Genomic DNA, 11,456 nt, shown 5'->3' with positions numbered 1-11,456 from the left:
TGTCTAATTTTCTTACTTCTATTATTGCTTGCTATGATTCGGATGTGGTATATATATTATCTTTTATAACTATTTGGTTCATTTATTGTTTATGACAATTATGCCCATCAAGTTGACATAGATTTTATTTATCTAGGAGGTAGTTGAACCAAAAATTCCAACCGACCCTATTGTCGAGAGGTTAAATTTAGTTGAAGAAGAAAACAATTATTTGAAGGAAAAAATAAAAAAATTGAGGAGGAGAAGATGATATTGGAGTTGCATGTTGCGGATGTCGTCGATGATCACAAGATCAAGATGGACGCAATGCGGTTGAAGATTAGAAAGATTAGAAAATATGCCATTCATACCGAGGCTTGGTATCATTATGTCGTTGGATCAATTGTTACCTTGGTTGTGATTATGATCGCATTTGTTGTTGCATTGAAAGGTTTTACATAGTTTCAATGTATGGTTTAATTAGATGCTCTGGAGAGCTATATGTTGTTCAATGAGAACTATGTATGCACTTTGGTTTTAATGTGATGATGAACTTCTATTAATTTGGTCACTTATCTATCCATGTGAATCTGTAATGGTTTTTGACACACATAATTATATGTAATGCACGCAGATGAACCGACAATGGATGTACGGTGACAGGCACACCTCCGAGTACGTTAAGGGCGTGCATAATTTTCTCGAAGTGGCTGAGGCAAACAAGCATAATGGTTTATGTGCTGTCCATGCCCTATATGTGGGAATACGAAGTCTTACTCTGACCGGAAAATCCTTCACACCCACCTGCTTTATAAGGGTTTCATGCCACACTATAATTTTTGGACCAGGCACGGAGAAATAGGTGTTATGATGGAAGACAGCGAAGAAGAAGAGGACGATGACAACTATGTGCCCCTGGAATACGGTGATGCTGCAACGGGGGAAGCTGCTGAAGATCAAGAGGAACCAGATGATATTGTGCCCGATGATGATCTCCGCTGGGTCATTGTTGATGCAAGGATATAGTGCGAAAGTGAAAAGGAGAAGCTGAAGTTCGATCGCATGTTAGATGATCACAAAAAAGGGTTGTACCCCAATTGCGAAAATGGCAACACAAAGCTTGGTACCGTACTGGAATTGCTGCAGTGGAAGGCAGAGAATGCTGTGCCTGACAAAGGATTTGAGAAGCTACTGAAAATATTGAAGAAGAAGCTTCCAAAGGATAATGAATTGCCCGATAGTACGTACGCAACAAAGAAGGTCATATGCCCTCTAGGATTGGATGTGCAGAAGATACATGCATGCCCTAATGATTGCATCCTTTATCGCGGTCCGTACGAGGATTTGAACGCATGCCCGGTATGCGGTGCATTGCGGTATAAGATCAGACGAGATGACCCTGGTGATGTTAACGGCGAGCCCCCCAGGAAGAGGGTTCTTGCGAAGGTGATGTGGTATGCTCCTATAATACCACGGTTGAAATGACTGTTCATAAACAAAGAGCATGCCAAGTTGGTGCGATGGCACAGTGAGGACCGTAAGAAAGACGGGAGGTTGAGAGCACCCGCTCATGGGTCGCAGTGGAGAAAAATCGAGAGAAAGTACCGGGCTGAGTTTGCAGGTGACCCAAGGAACGTATGGTTTGGTTTAAGCGCGGATGGCATTAATCCTTTCGGGGAGCAGAGCAGCAATCACAGCACCTGGCCCGTGACTGTATGTATGTACAACCTTCTTCCTTGGATGTGCATGAAGCGGAAGTTCATTATGATGCCAGTTCTCATCCAAGGCCCTAAGCAACCCGACAACGACATTGATGTGTACCTAAGGCCATTAGTTGAAGAACTTTTACAGCTGTGGAATGGAAATAGTGTACGTGTGTGGGATGAGCACATACATGAGGAATTTGACCTGCATGCGTTACTGTTTGTAACCATCAACGATTGGCCTGCTCTCAGTAACCTTTCAGGACAGACAAACAAGGGATACCATGCATGCACGCATTGTTTAGCTGACATCGAAAGTATATACCTGGACAAATGCAGGAAGAATGTGTACCTGGGCCATCGTCGATTTCTTCTGACCAACCATCAATGTCGAAAGAAAGGCAAGCATTTCAAAGGTGAGGCAGATCACCGGAAGAAGCCCGCCATGCGTACCGCTGATCACGTACTTGCTATGGTCAATGATTTACACGTAATCTTTGGAAAGGGTCCCAACAGACTATCTGTTCCGAATGACGCTGAGGGACGCGCACCCATGTGGAAGAAGAAATCTATATTTTGGGACCTACCCTACTGGAAAGACCTAGAGGTCCGCTCTTCAATCAACGTGATGCACGTGACGAAGAACCTTTGCGTGAACCTGCTAGGCTTCTTGGGCGTGTATGGGGACAAAAGATACACCGGAGGCACGGGAGGACCTGCAATGTTTGCACGAAAAAGACGGCATGCCTCCAAAGCAGTATCAGGTCCTGCCAGCTACGCTCTTACCAAAGAAGAGAAGGAAATCTTCTTTGAATGCCTGCTAAGTATGAAGGTCTCGTTTGGCTTCTCATTGAATATAAAGGGAATAATAAATATGCCAGAGAAAAAGTTCCAGAACCTAAAGTCTCATGACTGCCACGTGATTATGACGCAACTGCTTCCGGTTGCATTGAGGGGGCTTCTACCGGAAAACGTCCGATTAGCCATTGTGAAGCTATGTGCTTTCCTCAATGCAATCTCTTAGAAGGTGATCGGTCCAGAAATCATACCAAGGCTAAGGAGTGATGTGGCGCAATGTCTTGTCAGTTTCGAGCTGGTGTTCCCATCATCCTTCTTCAATATCATGACGCACGTCCTAGTTCATCTAGTCAACGAGATTGTCATTCTGGGCCCCGTATTTCTACACAATATGTTCCCCTTTGAGAGGTTCATGGGAGTCCTAAAGAAATATGTCCGTAACCGCGCTAGGCCAGAAGGAAGCATCTCCATGGGCCATCAAACAGAGGATGTCATTGGATTTTGTGTTGACATCATTCCTGGCCTTAATTAGATTGGTCTCCCTAAATCGCGGTATGAGGGGAGATTGACTAGAAAAGGCACGCTTGGAGCGGACTCAATAATATGCAGGGACGGGCATTCTTGGTCTCAAGCACACTACACAGTTCTACATAACTCTACCTTGGTGACCCAGTATGTCGATGAACACAAGAACAGTCTGCGCTCCAAACACCCGGAGAAGTGTGACGACTTTATTACATGTGAACACATCAGGACTTTTGGCAGTTGGTTGGAAACACGTCTCAGAGGTGACAATACTGTTTGTGATGAGCTGTACTCGTTGTCCAGGGGACCATCTTCGACTGTATTGACTTACAAAGGATACGAGATAAATGGAATACATTTTACATGATCGCTCAAGATCAAAGGAGCAGCAACCAAAACAGCGGTGTCCGCTTTGATGCAGTAACCAAGAGGGGAAAGGACACATATTATGGTTACATAGTGGACATATGGGAACTTGACTACGGACATGATTTTAAGGTCCCTTTGTTTAAGTGCAAATGGGTCAATCTGTCAGGAGGCGGGGTACAGGTAGACCCATAGTACGGAATGACAACAGTGGATCTGAACAATCTTGGGTACACAGACAAACCGTTCGTCCTAGCCAATGATGTGGCACAAGTTTTGTATGCGAAGGACATGTCTACCAAATCGAGAAAAGAAAACATAAGGAAGCGAACACATCATATGATGAGCCAAACCGCCACATAGTTCTTTCAGGAAAATGAGACATCACGAGAGTGGAGGGCAAGACAGACATGTCCTAAGATTATGAAAAGTTTCATGAAATTCCTCCCTTCAAAGTCAAGGCTGACCCAAGCACCCTGTTAAACGATGAAGATTATCCATGGTTACGGTGCAACAAGCAAAGGACAGAAGCGAAGAAAAAGTGAAGACTTTCTCTCCACGACTATTATGATGATGCCTTTGATCTAGAATATCCATGTAACAGACGAGTTTACGTATGAAACCCTGATACTTCGAAAGAGATTGTCCGTTTTACACGAAGTGCATCCAGTTTTTGCTGTAACCCTCTCAACTTTTTAGCACATGCTATTTGGGTGAAATGATGATACCATGCCAACTTTCAACCTTTTCAGAGTTCATTTGTAGTGCTTTTCAATTTCAGGGTCATTTAGCTCAAAAAAATCAGTAAATGCATGAAAAATAACAAATGAAGTCAGAAAGGGTTGAAAATTGATGATGTGGCTTTGAATGGTGCATTTTGAACACACAAAAAGTCTGGAGTTCAAATAAATGAAATCCCTTTGTAACAGATGAGTTTTCGTCCGAAACCCTGATACTTCGAAAGAGATTGTCAATTTTGTACACGAAGTGCATCCAGTTTTTCCCGCAACCTTCTCAACTTTCTAGCACATGCCATGTGGGTGAAATGATGATACCATGCTAACTTTCAACCTTTTCAGAGTTCATTTGTAGTGGTTTTCAATTTCAGGGTCACTTAGCTGAAAGAATGAACTAATATAAAAAAGAAATGAACTAATAGCAAAAAAAACTATGAACTAATAGCTAAAAGAATGAACTAAAAAATAATCAATTAAAATATTATGTTATGATCAACTAAAAAAACTATAATATTCTTCAATAGCAAAAAGAAAATCAACTAAAAAACTTTTATAAAACTCTAATAGCAAAAGGAATCAACTAAAAAGCTTTTATAAACCTCTAGTATTTTTTAAACTAAAATTATATAAAATTTATGCAACTAAAATTATCAAAGTATTTTCTGTTCAAAACATTATAGGCAAAAAGAAAATAAAATAAATAAGTAGAAACAAAATAAAATGAATAAGTAGACAAAATAAAATAAATAAGTAGAAACAAAATAAACTTTAATAAATAAGTAGAAACAAATAAAATAAAATAAAATAGCAACAGTAAGTATTTTGTTGTAAGTAGAAACAAAATAAAATAAATAAAGCAACAAAGAAAACAAAAAAGTCCCACTTACTGGGCTAGCACGGCCTGAATACGACTAGAAACCCAATCATGGGCCAGGATTCAGGCTCGCAACAGGCCTAGTAGGCCCACAAGCACACAGTTACAGGTTAGGCCCAAAAGTCTGCAATTGAGAGGAGCTCGAGAGGGTGGGCGCAGCAGCGCTTATAAACCACTCTCGAGCTCCCTCGGCAAGCGAGGTGGGACTAAACTTTTGACGCGGGCGGGCAGCACAAGGCCTTCGGTCCCGGTTGGTAGCACCAACCGGGGCTAAAGGGTGGCATTGGTCCTGGTTGGTTCCACGAACCGGTTCCAATGCCCCCTTTAGTCCCGGTTGGTGGAACCAACCGGGACCAATGCCACCCTTTAGTCCCGGTTGGTGCCACCAACCGGGACCAAAGGTCTCTGCTTCCCGCCCTTTCGGCTGCTGAAAAGAGACCATTGATCTCGGTTGGTGGCACCAACCGGGACTAAAGGGGGGCATTGGTACCGGTTCATGAAACGAACCGGGATCAATGCTTCGTGTATATAAGCAGGACTTGTGAAAATTTTCAGTTTCATCGACCATTTGCCCCGCCGACGACGCCGAACTCATCGACGCCGCCAGGCTGCCCGACGCCATCGCCGTCACCGCCCCCGTCCATGCGCCCGGCCCCATCACCGCCCGCGCCCCGCGCCGTCACCGTCGCCGACCGCGCCTCGCGCCGTCGCTGCGCCCTGCCCCGTCGCCGCGCCCTGCCCCGTCACCTCCCCGCGCCGCCCCGACGCCGTTGCCGCCCCGCGTCGCCCCGACGCGCCATTACCACCCCGCGCCACCGCTGCCCCGACGCCGTCGCCGCGCCGCCCCACAGTCCGGCGGCCTTCCGATGTATTTTTCATATATGTGATGATGTTGATATGTTGTTTTTTTTCATATGATGTTCATATGAATTTTTTTGGGCTTATGATGTTTTTTTTCATATGATGTTTTTTTTCATATATGTTTACATTTTTTATTTAGGTTGTTAATTAGTAGATATCGATTTTAGGTTAGTGCATTTTAGGTAAGTGGAGAGGAAAAAGTAAAATAAGGAAAAGGAAGAAAAGAGGAAGAAAGAAGAAGGAAGAAGAAGAAAAAGAAGGAGAGGAAAAAGGAAAATAAGTATAGGAAGAAGGAGAAGAAGAAGGAGAAGAAGAGGAGAGGAAGAAGAGGAGAAATAAATAGAAGAGGAAAAAAGAAGAAGAAAAAGAGGAGAAGAAGAAAGGAATAAAGGAGAAGAAGAAAAATAGAAAATATTCTATGTTTTCTTCTTCTCCTGTATTCCTTTCTTCTTCTCCTCTTTTTTTCTTCGATCTTCTCCTGTATTCCTTTCTTCTTCTCCTCTTTTTTTCTTCTTCGTCTTCTTATTTTTTTATCAGGTATGTCATTGTCGATATACCCCCTCCCCGATAACTTCGACATGACGGGGGGGGGGGGGGGGTCGATATACCCCCGCCCCGATAACATCGACATGAGGGGGGAGGAGAGGGGGTCGACGAGGGTTCGAGGGTCGGGAACTAGCTAGGGTAGAGGGCCGAGGGTCGCCGAGGGTTCGAGGGTCGAGGGGTCGAGGGTCGTCGAGGGGCCGAGGGTTAGAGGGTCGAGGGGCCGAGGGTCGAGGATCGCCGAGGGGTCGAGAGGTTGCCTAGTGTCAAAGTATTGAAGAAAATCCATGCCTTCATCATTAGCCGGAAGTAACCGGGGCATGTTGGTACGAAGTTCTGCAAAGTTGTTCTGGAACGGAGTCCCGGATAGGATGATCCGCCTTTTGGTACGAATTTCAGCAAAGGCCTTCCAAATAGCGATATTCGGAAGGCTCTTGCTGAACTTGTACCAAAAAGCGAATTATCCTATCCGGGACTCCGTTCCAGAACAACTTTGAAGAGCTTCGTACCATCATGCGCCTGTTACTTTCACCTAATGATTAAGACATGGTTTTGTTGAATCCTTTGACACTAGATAAACGTGACATGAGGGGATCGAGGGTCGGGAACTAGGGTAGAGGGTCGTGGATCGCCGAGTGGTCGAGGGGTCGAGGGTCACCGAGGGGTCGACAGGTTGCCTTGTGTCAAAGTATCGAAGAAATCCATGGCTTCATCATTAGCCGGAAGTAACCGGGGCATGATGGTACGAAGCTCTCCAAAGTTATTTTGGAACGGAGTCCCGGATAGGATAATTCATCTTTTTGTACGAATTATCCTATCCGGGACTCCGTTCCACAACAACTTTGGAGAACTTCATACCACCATGCCCCTGTTACTTTTGCCTAATGATGAAGACATGGTTTTGTTGAATCCTTTGACACTAGACAATTTTCTGCACATCCAGAATGCCGCCATTTTGTTAAATCCCTTGTCGTTCGGACGTCGGACAATCATGAGAGAGGCGGTCCGGCCCAAACCCTAGAAGCGCTACCGAGGCCACCCAAATTTACCAAGTTAAAAGAGCGTTGTCGTCGAGGCCACCCTGAACTCTATAAGCGTTGCCGAGCCCACCCCAAACCCTAGAGAAGCGTCGAGGCCACTAATATGATTCCTTGTTTTGATTAGCTAGCTAGATCTACATTTGCCACTAATATATCCACCTGCTGTCATGTTTGTATAATAATTGCCATGTTGTAATATTTGCAGAAACAATGGAGCACGGACGAGACGAGGCAGCAGAAGAGGTGTTGGGGGACATAATCGCAGCTGGAGATGATGTGTTGTTGTATCTCAATGACAACGATGGTCTGGAAGGACAGGGTGAAGAAGCAGGCTACGGTGATCGAACAATGGAGGAGGAGGGACATGATTATGATGGCTCCGTTGACCGAATGCCGGTGGAAGAAGGACACCGTGATGACGGCTCCGGTGACCGAACAGAGTCCGGCCAGGTATATATATATATATATTAATTAAGCCTATGCTGACTAGATGCATTCATTGTTTTGGTATGCACACATATTAACTCTCGTCTTTCTTCTTTTTTCTAGCCCTCCGGATCGAGCACAACTTCGGTAAAGAGACGAGGCCCGAAGAGAAAATTGCGCTCGGATGAAAAGTTCACGATCACAGAAATCGCGCGCGATGGCCAATTGATTGCACCCATCCAGACCAAGGAAGCATTTTCTGCTCACTATGGGGTTCTTGTTAGGGACGTCATCCCGATCAGCATCCACTAATGGTATAAGCCTAAGGAGGAAGACCCTGAGGTTTCTTATGTCAACGATAGGCAGAAAGATGATCTTTGGACCGAGATGAAGGCAAATTTCACCCTACCGCCAGAAGAGGATCCGGAGAAGCTAGTTATAGAGCCATTGGTCAAGGCTCATGATCTTAAGAAGATGGCGGATCTATTCAGGAGGTGGAAGAATGGGCTAAAATTAACGTTTGTCAACAAAGACAAGACTCCAGAATTCACCGTCCGGTTTGAGAAGATCAGAGATCACTGGGACGCATTTGTGGCCCACAAGACATTGGACAAGAGTAAGAAGATGTCAGCGAGAAACAAGATAAATGCTGCGAAGAAGGAGCATCACCATCGCACGGGGTCAGGTGGCTACCTCAAAGCCCGGTCGTTGTGGGCCAAGGCTGAGAATGACCTGCTTGATAAAGGGGTCGAACCAGAGACATTGAACTGGCCAGACCATTGCCGGACTTGGTTTTTTGGGGCTGGCGGAACCTTGGACCCTGTAACAGGGAAATGAGTTTGGACGAACAAGCAACTGCGAATACCCGTCATGAAGCTTCAGGACTATATCGGCGCAGCGCAGGAAGGGACGTTCGTTCCTGACAGAGAGAACGACGAGCTCACAATGGCCCTCGAGAATCCGGAGCACCCTGGACGGACACGAGGCACGCCAGGCTCCGTTCCGTGGAAGGCTGGGTTTCCGGACGCAGGCGGTTACAAATGCCAGGAGAGGAGGAAGAAAGTGGAGCAGACCCAACTACAGAAGCTGCACGCAAGGGTACAAGCACTAGAGGAACGAGAAGCAGTTCGCACCAAGCGACCTGCCGAAGCTACCCCGCCATCTCAGCGGAGAAGCAGTGTGGCTTCCACCGAGCTTCTTCAGGATCCTGTCTTGACGGCTCCTGCTAGCTACCCCGTGGATCCTATCACACAGTCTCAACATTGCCACCTTATGACGCAATAGCAGCAATTCAAAGTCAAGGCAGCTGTCGGCTCTGTTCGACCTCCTGAACCCGGCGCAACTTTTCACTGCCGTCCGATTCTAGAAGGATATGCTAGGGTGACGGTGGACGAAATAATGGAGGGACTTGAGGACCTCGAGCTTGACCACCCTACCGGTGAAGGGGAGACTCGGCTGGGTTCTACTCTGAAGACTCCATGCCTATGGGGGAAGGAGCTCATCAACCTTCCGAACTGGACGCCTCTACCTCCTCCTCCTCCAGCGAGTCAGGGCACTCCGCCTCCTCCTCCGCCTCCTCCTCCGGCGAGTGATCAGGGCACTCCGCCTCCTTCTCCGGCGCGTGGCGGCACTCCGCCTCCTTCTCCGCCTGCGCCGGCGCGCCCGAGCAGCCAGCCCCCTCCTTCTCCGCCTCATCAGCAAGGGCGGAAGAGACCCGCCGCCGCTCCGGCTGCTCCGCGCGTCGTAGTCCTTCTCCTCCGCCTCGTAAGCAAGGAAAGAAGACAGCTGCAACCGCTCCGTCTGCTCTGGCGTCTAGCAGTACAGCCAGAGGCGGGAGGCAATACAAATTCAGTCCATCTCTCAAGCCTCTAGAGAAGTTACCATCTGAGAGGACCATGGAGGAAAACAAGAAGATCGTGGAAGTCGAAGTGAGGGACTTCTCTGGAGCAGTGAAAGCAAAGAAACATCCACCTCCGGAGGAGAAGATAGATCCGGTGAAAGCGAAGCGCACTACCGCCACCTTCTCCGCCACAATCCAACTATGATTGCATTATTCAAAGGTCATATATCGAAGCGGAGCGGTAGGGAAGTACTATCAGTGATCAAAGGTTAGCAGAACGACGAGCTGGGAAAAAAATTGCCCAGCTCGGCGAACAAGCGAACCAATCGTGCCCCCCGCTCAAGGTGCCTAGCGATATCGTGGCTAATCATCCGGAGGTTTTGCCTGGTACCAATCTTGGAGATTACCTGCCCGACGATGTACATTATGATGCACTGGAGGTGGACGAACACAAATACCATTACGGGAAGCCTCTCGTCAAAGATGAAAGATCTCTAACAACGATGATGCAAGATTCCATGATTGGTACATGAAAACCTGCAGAGAGTCTGGGGGGAGGATACTTTGACGCTGAGAGTTAAAGAGGAGCATGACCTCGTTGGAATTGGTCTCTTGTCTGTTCCATTTGAGGTGTTCTTCCAGTTATACAATCAAAAGGCCCTTGATAAATTAACAGTCACTTGCTACTGTCTGTAAGTACTACTTCTATCATTAAGTCTCTATATATAGCTCAGCTCTTTCATTGCATGTATATATAATTATCCTCACTATATTATGCGGATTGAAGATCACCGAATTGAAGAAAAGACAAATTGGTGATATTGGGTTCATTAACACAAATCTCATAGATGCATTTACGGTTGAATTTCATGCCAAAGATACCGAGGCCAACTTGCTATGATCGTTGGTAATAAATCAAAACAAAGATATAATACTCTTTCCTTACAACTTCAAGTGAGTGTTACTGTCTTGTGCATATTCGGTTTCCCTTATTAGTCGAGGTTATAGTAATGTAATTGATGAGTTATGCATGCATGCGCAGGTTCCACTATATTCTCCTAGATATTAAGCTTGAGCAGGGACTAGTAACCGTCTTAGACTCGAGACGAAAAGATCCCCAGGAGTATGCGGACATGAATAAAATGCTCGAGAAGTAAGTTAAATCAATCATTATCGCACCATATCGGCAACTTTGTTCACTTCCTGATATCAAGTAATTGTTTTCTTTGTCTGGCAGGGTTTGGAAAAAATTCACTGCAAAAGCTCTGGGACTGCCGGGGAAGCTGCGATTTACACACCCGAAAGTAAGTACTACTAGCTAGTTCCGCGCATCTCCTAGTGATTCAAGCGCTAGTTTCATCAATACCATTTAGCATGCTTGCTTATCAGTTTGATGGTCCTCTATTTCTTGTAAAGTGGTTGTGGCAGGAAGCCAGGATAATTACTGTGGATACTACGTTTGCGAGTCCATCCGCCACATGGCCTGTGAGCAGGGCTACTCTAAAAAACAATATGAAGTGCGTAAGAAATAATATTTCACAATTTTATTTTATTACCATCCACTACAAAAAAATACACTTCCGTGATGATACGTGTTTGTCACAGTAGGTCACGTTTTCTGTCATGCATGTACATCCATGACAAATTTATGACAGAATCAAGATAGTCATACCTGTGCTGTCGTAGAAGTGTTCCATGACATTACCAAAATTATCATCACGGAAGTGTCCACTTCCATGACGATAAATCGCGCGTCACAGAAGT

The sequence above is a fragment of the Aegilops tauschii genome, chromosome 7, assembly GCF_002575655.3.
Source record: "Aegilops tauschii subsp. strangulata cultivar AL8/78 chromosome 7, Aet v6.0, whole genome shotgun sequence".
Classification (NCBI taxonomy): Eukaryota; Viridiplantae; Streptophyta; class Magnoliopsida; order Poales; family Poaceae; genus Aegilops; species Aegilops tauschii.
This window is presented reverse-complemented; position numbering follows the sequence as displayed.